The following is an 11642-nucleotide window of genomic DNA, read 5'->3' as shown; positions in this document are numbered from 1 at the left end:
AAAAACCAAAAGGCATTTTTCACGAGCTATAAAAATTTATTTTCAGAGCTCTGAGGTGTGGCAAGATTAGAATTTCATCAGTGATTAGGACAATTTAGGCATTGTAATGTAAACTCTGAGTATAAAAAGTTCTCATATACTAATCCTATGCACTCAGATTTTATTTGATCTTCCTTTTGTTTTATAATTAAATAACTCTTTAGTTTATTTCCCACCTAATAAAGTTTCTGTCTCCATAAATAAAGGGGTAATCACAGAAGATATCCAATATTCACATATATCCTCCACAGGTGCATACCTGGTGATAGATATAACCGACACATGTGAACACACACATATACTATGCCACACACACAAGCAAACACCAACACAGCTGTTGAAGTATGCTACATATTAAGAAGGAATTATTTTCCAGTTGGAATAAAATACTCATTTTCACATATGAGTTATATTTCTGTAAGATGTTGTAAAACAACCAGAAATCAAAAGTCTGACACTGATGAGACATAGCCTCCACACTGAAGACTATTGTCCTTGAAGTCGGCTCGGCAGTGTGTGTGTGTGTGTGTGTGTGTGTGTGTGTGTGTGTGTGTGTTACCAAAAATAGGAAGGTACAATGGAGATTTCTTTAGTTCTCTGTAGTTTGTGTGAACCATTACATTTCAGGGAGGTCATAGAAAGGAACAGTCTTTGATAGAAGTGAAAATTGAAATGAGCTGAAAGGAAACCATTTCATTGATCTAAGGATATCAATAATTCAGAGGTCAAGATCAAAAACTGTCTACTCGCGCTGATCTGTAAATCAAAGTTGTTCTGCACAGCATCCCATTGCTCTTCATCAGCACTTTCACCCATCACCATACAACTTTTATCCTCTTCTTTCCATAATCAAATCTACTGGTATGGGATTTTGCTTGCAGTTTCTAAGAACAACAGCTGCTATAAAACTCTAAATTATTAACTACAATTTAAAAATGCAAAAATTTTCACTTTTCCTCCTACAACTTTCTTCTTCCACATGCCCAAATAACTTATGAGAGGTGAATGGAAAGGGTTAAGATGGACAATGATTTAAAGACACTAAGATGGGTAGCAAGGATCTGATTGTGATAGTTATGAAAGGAGTGATGAGCTCAGCAGATCCAGAGCACCTTAGCAAACAACAGTCCTCATTGTTGGATGCAGTCCACCGATTAAAGGACTTCAAACCTGATGGGAAGGATTTTCCAAGATGCTATCTTCCCTGTCTCTTGCAGATGAATAGAATACGAGCAAAGAAGTTAGTGGTCTGAGTTTTCCTATGACTTACAGATTTAATAAAATAGAGAGAAAACCCATTTATCTATTTTATGGGCCCCAAAGAATGGATGTTCATTGGCTGTACATTACAAAATGAAACATTTTATGATCACTCACCACTTCTGGTTATTTTAATTGCATGTTTCTAATAGAACATTCATTGTGATCATTTTCTGAGATTGCTTTTCCTGGCAGTGTTTGCCTTCTTCAGTGGTAGGAGAAACAACAGCTATTTCTCCACTGCTCCTGATCTAACTGTGTGAAATGTCTCCAGTGGTATTACTGGGAATAGAAATGGGTTTCAGTCCAGCATGACTTATAGTCCACATTAACTTCTCTTTCTCACCCATGATCTTCTATGTCAGAAAGGCAATGACAGTGAAGTGTTAAAGGTAACAAAGAATTCTCACAAAATTTCTTTTATATGTCCTTGTAACATGCTCAGTATCATCGTGTTTTTCATATATCATCAAATTACATGAAACATGTATGCATTTATGAAATTGCCATTCATCCAAAACAAGAATAATCAAGATAACTGTAGAACCTACTCAGCCAAGTAGCTCCAGCATAACAACATTCAAACTTATAAACTCTCAATGGAGCTTGAGATATATTTTAATCCAGTATTGACAGCTGGAATCAAGTTCAAAGATCAAGTAAGTATTATTTTCTGTTTTTAGTTATTGCCAAAGAAAATAATTCCTTCAAAGGAATTTATTGAACTTCTGTCATATGCCCGGAACTGTGCTAGTCACAGCGAATAGAATAGAAACAATAGAAAAAATGCTTCTGCTCTGTTGGGATTTAACCATATGGACAAAACACTCCAGACAACCTACCTACCTCTGTCATCCACTAAATTCCTGTTTGTTCTATGAGAAGTTTATTATACCTAGAAAGGGTGAAAGGCTTGTCAACAAATTCTCTTCTGTATGGTAATAATCAGTCTTGAATAGAAACTAAATGCTATTTATTTGGAGAAATGCATTTATAGACAAGTGTAATTGTTCAATTTTCCCTGTCTGTCTGCTAATGCAAATAAAAGCTTTGAATAATGTATACAAATATTGAGAAGACCAAGATATAGGCAGTCAGTGAATTAGTGACCCAAAGAAAGCTTTAGTGTTATTTGCTATGGTTTCTCTTCCTCACCCTGTCAAACAAGGTTACAACCAGGAAGAACTAACAGTCACATATAAATGTATCCATGCCAAAGCAAAGGGGCAACAAATGCTGAAAAATTCAAGGAATAACGTAGAGATGTATAAAATGTCCTTCAGATTAGAAGGAGGAAACAAATCATTCTCAAATGAAGGAAAATATGAGACTTTGACATTAACAAAGTATCTCTATACAAAATAACTAAAGGCAGTTCTTTTTTAAAGATTCATTTTACTGTTAAGTATAAGCTATGTGTATGTCTAAGTGAGTGGTATGTGTGCCCCTGCATATATGAACACAGGGGGCAGAGGAGGGCATTGAGTCTCCAGAAGATGAATTTACACTGATGGCCCATCCAATATGGAAGCCCAAAACCAATTCCAGTCTCCAACTGCAAAAGCAGCAAGTTTTCTTAGAATTTGAGATATTTCTCCAGTCCCTAAAGAAATTTCATGAACAGAAAGTGTGAAACAGAAAACCTGAGCACACCTGGAGGGACAAAAGAACACCTTAAATGAAAGTGCGCTGAATATGATGTGATAGGCTGTCTTTTCCTCTTGAGTTCCAGAAGAATGTTGAAAGAAAAATTGAGAAATCAAAGCAACGATATAGTTCTATATATACACAGAAAAACCACTCAAAAACACAGAAAAATGGTACTAAAGAATTACAAAAGAAAGTAAAACATCTATCTTGCACTCAGTCAAATAAAATGATGACCCTAACAAATTGTGAGTTTATGTAATTAACATTTAATACTCTGAAGCTAAGGAAATATACACAGGACCGTTTTTTAATCCTATGTGATCCACGGAGTTCATGAATTTTCCAATCACTCCTGCTTCTCATACCAATTATTAGAAATCAACAGTATTGTTTGGTGGTACAACATATATTTTGTATCCTGAAGCCCATAGGTTCAACACCCAACAACTTACCTTGACAATTACAACACAATTATAATTTCTTGGTCCTCAAGACACACGACATCATTAGCTGTCTGAGGAATCTCAATTCAAGCAACAAACACTGTATTTTGCACACCTAGATGAATGAATCAATAAAATACAGATGAAAAAACACCATGTAGTCCATTTTGTCTCACACCTCCTCCTGGGGCCTGTTCTGGAGAGAGATTTTGTATTATTTCTGTATTTTTGTCATACTCAGAGTTTTTTAATTTTTGTTTGTTTGCTTTCGTTTTTTCTTTCTTTTTTCTAGTGAGAGTGAGGGAGAGAATATGAAGTTAGGAGAGATCTGGAAGGAGTTAGAGGAAGGGAAATAATATGGTCAAAAAAACATTTTATAAAGCAATTTTAACTTTTTTAAAAAGAAAGAAAAGAAAAAAATCAAAGATCTCATCAATACTGGCAGAGATGCAAAAAAATGACTTTATAAACAGTAACTGCCTAAGATGTATGGACACTATGAACAATGTCACTGGTCATTAAGAAAACATTCATCCCTATCATCAAGTACTTAAATTCATAAGCATTACCTAATTTTGATTAACACATTTATCTTTATATATGAGTTTATGTAGTAGTTATCATCATAATAACACAGATTTGGAAACAGGACAGATATCCAAAAGGGTAAATGAATAATTAACCTATGGTATATTTATGCTATGAAGTATTACTTGCCATGTAAATTAGGCTGAATGAAATGTTGCATCCACAGTGAATATGCTACATGTTTCCATTAATATAACATGCTTGAAAATACCAGATTATATGAATGGGAATCAATTGGTTATTTCATTAGAGTATAATGAAGTGTATGAAGATGGATGAAAGTGGATACTGTTATAAAAAAGATTAGAAATATATCATTATTGAAGGAAGGCTTACTAAAAGCACTAAACAATTCCTGTAGCTCATCTAGCAATAGTGTGTTCATCTATAGGTGTACTAAGGAAGAGAGTCAACTGGTAAAATAATCTACTTCCATGAATCCTGACTGGTAACCAAGAAGAGAAGAAAACTGGATACTTATGAAATCACATATTACTAGAATATTTTGGAGAGAAGCATGAGATTCTAATGGTCTCTCAGGTCTTCTTAATGACTTGTCAAATCACAAGGCAGAGAATGTACATGCTGGAGAACAAACACCTCAGAGTTATAAGTAAGTGATTGAAGTTACCAGCAGTGCAACTGAGATGGATAAGTGTGGGTCTGAGGGACATAAGGACACTGCATCCTAAAATAACATTTGGTTAAAGCAATATAACCTCAGTCTGATCATGATAAATCACTGAAGAAACAAAAGATAAGAAGCACTCTCTTTCAAATAAGAAAGAGGGACCATATTGTATAGAAATATCAAAGTCATTTTAAAGGTTTGTAGACATGACAGGGCCACTAAACTCAAGATCTCACTGAAGTTATGATTATCAGTGAAATACAAGCACAAGACGTGGCCAGTTTATACATCAACACAGGTGCAGAGAAGACTCGTGAAGTACCCATTTCTGGGAAGACATTTGCTTAGTGATGTAGCTATTGATTAGTAGCTAGGGCTCCAGTAAGTACTCCTGCACTTGTATTTTTCCAATAAACTCTAGTTTTCAAAGGTCACATAAGAATAAAGAGAAAAGAAAAAAAACAAAGATATAAAAAAAAAAAAAACAAAGATATAAAAATAGGAGAAAACTTCTCTGGAAGAAAATGGGGATCAATAGGATAGGCAATGTTATGTACGATGAAAATTTACATTGTATTCATGCATGAAATTGTCGATGAATAAATTGGAAAAACTTTTTTAAAATAATTAGGTGTTCATAGAGGTGTGGATTAATGTCAGTGCCTTCAATTGATTCCATTGGGCCACATGTTTGTTTTTATTTACAATGGGAAAAAGAAAGCATCTTCAACAATGGTGCTTGCATAACTGTATGCCAACACATAGAAAAATGCAAATAGATACATATCTATTGCCATGAACAAAACCCAGGTTTATGTAAATCAAAGACCTCAATATAAATTCAGTTACATTGAACCTGATAGAAGAAAACGTAGAAAATATCTATGAATGCATTGGCACAGGAGACCACTTACTAAATACAATACTAGTAGCAGAGACACTGAGAGCAACAATCAGTAAATGGGACCTCCTAAAACTGTCCTTCTGTAAGAAAAAGGGCATGGTAAATAAGGTAAATAAGACAAAATGGCAGCTTACAGACTGGTGAAAGATCTTCACCAACCCTACATATGACAGAGGGCTGATCTCCAAAATATATAAAGAACTCAAGAAAGTAGTAATCAAATTACCAAATAATCTGATAAAAAAAAATGGGGTATAGATACAAACAGAGAAATCTCAACAGAAGAATCTCAAATGGCTGAAAGACATTTAAGGGATTGCTCAACATCCTCAGTGATCAAGGAAATACAAATCAAAATAACTCCGAGATACCATCTTACACCTGTCAGAATGGCAAAGATAAAAAATATTGATGACAGCTTATGCTGGAAAGGATTTGGAATTAGAGGCACACTCTTCCCTTTGCTGGTGGGAGTACAAACTTTTACAGCCACTATGGAAATCAGTATTGCAGTTTCTCAGAAAATTGGGAACCAAGCTACCTCAAGACCAACCATTACCACCTTTGGTTATATACCCAATGAATGCTCAATCATACCACAAGGACACTTGCTCAACTGTGTTCACAGTAACATTATTTATAATAGCCACAACCTGGAACCAACCTAGATGCCCGTCAACAGAAGAATAAAAAAGAAAATATGGTACATTTACACAATGGAATAAAACATCATAAAATTTGCAGGGAAATGGATGGAACTAGAAAAAATCATCCTGAAGTGAACCAGGACCAGAAAGACAAACATAGTATGTGCTCATTAGATGTGAAGCAAAGGATAACCAGCTTACAATCCACAGCCCCGGAAAAGCTAGGTAACAAGAAGGACACTAGGATGGATGCATAGATAGACCATTGAAGGGGAAATAGATGAAACCTTCTGTATAAAATGGGGGCAGGGATGGGTGGCAAAGGCCAGGGGATGGGGTAAGAACATGAGTGAATGTAATGGTTGGCTTGGGAGGAGGGTAAGAGAGGGAGAGCAATGAAAGAGATATATTGATAGAAGAAACCATTATGGACTTCAGGAGAAACCTGTTGATAGGGAAATTTCCAAGACTCCACAAGATGACACCAGTTAAGACTCCTATCAATAGTGGAGATGGTACCTAAACTGGTCTTCTCCTGTAATCATATTAGTAACTACCACGGTTGGTAATCCACTAATTTATGGACACAGATGCAGAGATCCACAGCCAAGCACCGGGCTGAGTTCTTGGAGTACTTTTGAACTCAGGGAGGAGGCATTGTATGAACAAGGGCAGGAGGGTCAAGGTCATGATGGGGAAATCCACAGAGACAGCTGCCCCGAGCTCATGGGCGCTCATGGACTCTGGACCGACATCTGCATAGGACCAATCTAGGCCCTCTATATGGGGATAACAGTTGTGTGGCTTGGTCTGTTTGTGTAACCTGGGCAATGGGACAAGGATCTGTGCCTTGTGCAAAAGCTGGCTTTTTGGAGCCCGTTCCCTGTGGTGGGATGCTTTGCTCAGCCTTGAAGCGAGGGGGAGTGGCTTGATCCTGCCTCAACTTTATGCATCATGCTTTGTTAACATCCATAGGAGTTCTTGCCCTTTTTCCCTTTTTGAGGAGCGGATGCTGGGGGAGGGCAGGAGGCATTAGGAGGAACTGTGGTTGGTATGTAAAATAAAAACATATTTAAAGTATATAAACAAATAAATTGGAAAACCTCATCCTGGTGAGATGGCTCAGTGATTTATACATTGTCTCAGTTAAGGTTTCTACTGCAGTGATAGATACATAAATAGCCACAACCTTAAGCAACTGGGGAAGGAAGGGCTCTATTTGTTCCACAGGTTATCGTGCATAACTGAGGAAGTGGGGCAAGAGCTCAAGCAAGGGATAGGAGACAGTGACTGAAGAAGAGGTCATAGAGGAACTTTATATAACAGGTTTACCCACATGACTGCCTCATCCTGCTTTCTTTTACCATTCAGTACTACTTCCCTAAGAGTGGCATCATCCAGAGTAGACTGGCCTCTCCTATGTCAATAGCTAATTAAGAAAATGACCTAAAGTGGTTGTCAAAAGGTCTATCACTCAAACACATTTTCATAATTGTGGTCCCCTCTTCTTATATAAATGTAGCTTGTGTAAAGTTGTCAAAACGACCAAAAGAAAGAAAGAGAGAGAGAGAGAGAGAGAGAGAGAGAGAGAGAGAGAAAGAAAGAAAGAAAGAAAGAAAGAAAGAAAGAAAGAAGTTAAGCATACATTCAAAACCAAGCTTGTCCACCTGAGTTTGCTCCAGGTGAACACATAGTGAAAGTAAAAGTCGAGACCCAAATTTTACAAATTGTCTTCTGACTGCTGTAGTCCCCTCTCCCACTAAAAATAAATAATAATAAGCCAATGTAATTTTTATACCTTTAAAGGTAATACATGAAAATATAATAAAAATTTAAAGGCTTTATAAATATGTGGGGATAAAGGAATCTAAAGAGATAAGGTGAAAAAGTGTAATACCTGGTTTTGTTCTGTTTTTGTCTCTTGTGAGGGTGGTATCTATGAAAGACACACAAGTGTGAAGCAGCAAATTTGGAATTTGCATTGTAGGTTACAATGGTATTATTCATGTAAATCTGTAAAGTTAATAGAAAATTGTGATGTAATATTTTAATATTAGAGCATCTCCCTTTCCTAAGAAATTCATGATGATGCAATTAGGATAATAGAGTCACAACTATATCTCTAATTTCACTGAAATACTTTTAAACATCCACTTGCATGTCTATATGTACAGAAGACCAAAATATATACATTTGTACACACATATACAAGACTGAGAGAGAAAAGACCTTCAAGTAGAGATGATAAACTATTAGCAAGGTAAATTTGGATACACTGTATATGATTTTTCTCCTGCCTATTTTTGTTAATGCAATTTTATAAATTTGAAACCATTTAGAAAAAAGAAAACAGTCCAAAACAAAGAAATCTAAACCTAAAGACCAGCTATTGTTGTTTCTAGTATGCTTCCAGTAGCAGAGACAGAACACATCTTAGGAGGCTTCAGCTCAGAGTCCAGATGTGTCGTAGAGTCTGTCTGTGTCTCAAATCAGTTTTCCCAGTGTTATTTTCCTTAATTCAGAGTCTCTCTTGTAATATTTACAATAGTAAACATGATGCTTACAGCTACAGATTTTAACAAAGAGATTGATTAAATTTCCCCAGTAATCCCAGCAAACAAAAAACCTATTCTGTAGCATATAACTGTTTCTGCTTGGATTTAACACCTCTGTTTTTTATCACCCTATGTTCTATTCAACAAAGCCTGGTCATCCATCTAGCTAGAAAGACAAAGATTGGGATGGACTAATAGTAGACAATCACCCCAGTGCTCTTCTACCCTGTTCCACAATGGTGCTTTGCATCTCAACACCTCTCTACAACAAGTGGCTTTTGTTGAATCAGAAGAAGAGCCTTTGTATGATAATGCTATGAACACCTAGAATTTGAGATGTACTTACAAGGTCACCACAGTGAACCCGGGAGCCTAGAGCTGCAAGGGTTAGAGCAAGCTAAGCCCAGAAGAAAGGAGCCCAGTAATGTCATGGGTGATGTACTTGAATAGTTCCTTTTTATAATGTTCATGAATCTAAAAGCAGTCTGACACCTTTCCTCTCAAATTGGAGATCCACAAAACCAACTTTTCTACATGAGACCTGCTGATGGTTTGTTTCAGTTGAAGTTTGCATTGATTCTACTGTACACCTGTATTGCATTTGGCAAAAAGTGAATTCATATTATATGAATATTTAATGAACATTTAGAATATATTCACAATATCAGATACTTCCTAATGAATATGCAGAGACTGTCAGAGAAAAAATGATGTGGGATTCCCCTCTGTATGCTGTGAATATCATTGGATCATAAAGAAACTCTATTGACCCATGATAGGGCAGAACGTAGGTAGGTGGGAAAATTAAACTTAATGCTGGGAGAAAGGAGGCAGAGTCAGGGAGAAGCCATGTAGCCCCACCGGGGCTGGATGAAACTTTACTTTGCAAGCCACTGCCACATGGCTATACAGAAATTACTAGAAATGGGTTAAATTAATAGCTAAGAGTTATCCAGTGAGAAGCTAGAGCTAATGGGCCAAGCAGTGTTTTAAATAATATAGTTTCTGTGTGGTTATTTTGGTTTTGGGTGGCTGGAAACAAATCAGCGACCCCCTTCCTCCAACAAATTGCTGCACCAATGTGGTGGACTAAATCCAATATATATAACCTGAGAAAGCTTGGAAAGGAATCCTAGACACAAAATAACAGTGTTAAGTATGGCTTCTTAGTCGCCAGCATTTTGCTGGTGGCATGCTGCAGCTCCTTTAATAGAGGTTTTCCTGATTTAGCAGTAGCAGGAAAAAAGCAGCAGTTTTGAAATGCTGGCTTTCTGGGCTGTGGTGCCAGTGTGAACTCTGACTCTTTCTGCAGGTTCAGCGACAGAGTATTTGAGTGGGGTCTGTGAACAGACTGCTACAACTTGCTTAATGGCAACATAGACTGACTGAATGTGTGCCTAAAAATGGGGCTATGAGCTTGGCTTTCAGCTCTCAGAGGCAGCAAACAGCTCCAACACGCTGGACTGGGCAGGGCATGGGCAGGGCAAATAGGAAGTGCTGTATTTCCCTTAATAATGCAGCTGCTTATGTTCATGAGAAGGGCTTAGCATTTTAAGAAGTGTTCCTGGATAGTAAAGATTTACAGCTACACAATAGGACAAATTCAGACATAAAAGACCTCAGAATGGGTAACAGCATTAGATAAATGTACATAGGCTTGGAAGAGAGAAGAAAATGAGTATAGAGAGTTATAAAAAGAAGTAAATGTTTTTTTAAGAGGTAAAGTCTTTAAAGAGACAGAGTACATATAGTCATAGATTAAAAGAAATAAAGAAAGAATAAGATATAAAGATGGAATATACACAGAGAATCTGGATTTTGTATATTATAGTGTTTTCTTTGAATTTTTTGACTGCAGAGAGACATTTGATTCTGGGGATTGCTAAACTAAACCAATATATATACTTAATAGGTATCTTGTCTTCAAAATTTGTGTCTAAGAATATGTTGCTTTGGAAAAGAGGTTCTTCTTTTGTTTCCACAAAGGATGAGAACCTGTGGATTGCTTCCAGACTAATATTGTTTGATGAACCAAAACCCCCTGAAAGGTCATCTCGAACACCCCCAAAAATTACTTCACTCAACTGGTGACTGAGATGAACCTAGCACACAGGATACACCATGAAAAAAACTGATTAACAGTGCCCCCCCCCAATCAGCAGGATGTATTCTAAACTATGCAAATATTCCCAAATTTTGTTTATAAATATTTATTTAAATTTAAAGGGAAATATGGTATAGAGATTTACATTGGCATGGATCTTGGTTTATTGATACAAACTTAAGGTCAATTTTGTTATACTGTATATATATTTCTGCTCTTAACTAAGGTGTTGTGCTTGTCCAGCTCATTTAAAAATGTAATATATAATAAAGAAATATAGGTTAATATATAGTCATCTATAATATTCAAACTTGTACTGTTGTTAGCTCATTTGTCTAAATGTACAGAGATACATTTTAGATGGATAGGCATTCTTCAAACCTTTCAAAGACTACAGAATATAGCATTTAAAATGTTTAAGAATTTAGGACTTTTAATGAATGACATGAGACACATTTGCTCCTGGCAACACCAATTACTTCGAGAGGACTTAAGAAATATTATATCCTTCTGGAATCTTTAATGAAGCTGAAAAATTTATAGTTTTAATTATACTTTTCTTATTTATAATAAAATATAAAGTAAATATGAATATTGTAACTATAATTCTTGCTTGATTATTGTTTTGTTGTATGTAATTTTAATATGCTACAGTTAAAACCTTCCTTTTTATTTAAAGAAAAAAATGGAGGTGATGTAAGATTCCCCTCTGTATGCTGTGAATATCATTGGTTAATAAAGAAACTGTCTTGAGTCTGTGATAGAGCAGAACTTAGGTAGGTGGGAAAAACTAAAGTAAATCCTAGAAGAAAGGAAACAGA

Source organism: Microtus ochrogaster, unplaced genomic scaffold, assembly GCF_000317375.1.
Source record: "Microtus ochrogaster isolate Prairie Vole_2 unplaced genomic scaffold, MicOch1.0 UNK1, whole genome shotgun sequence".
NCBI lineage: Eukaryota > Metazoa > Chordata > Mammalia > Rodentia > Cricetidae > Microtus > Microtus ochrogaster.
The sequence above is the reverse complement of the archived record's forward strand: the minus strand, read 5'-3'. Positions refer to the sequence as shown.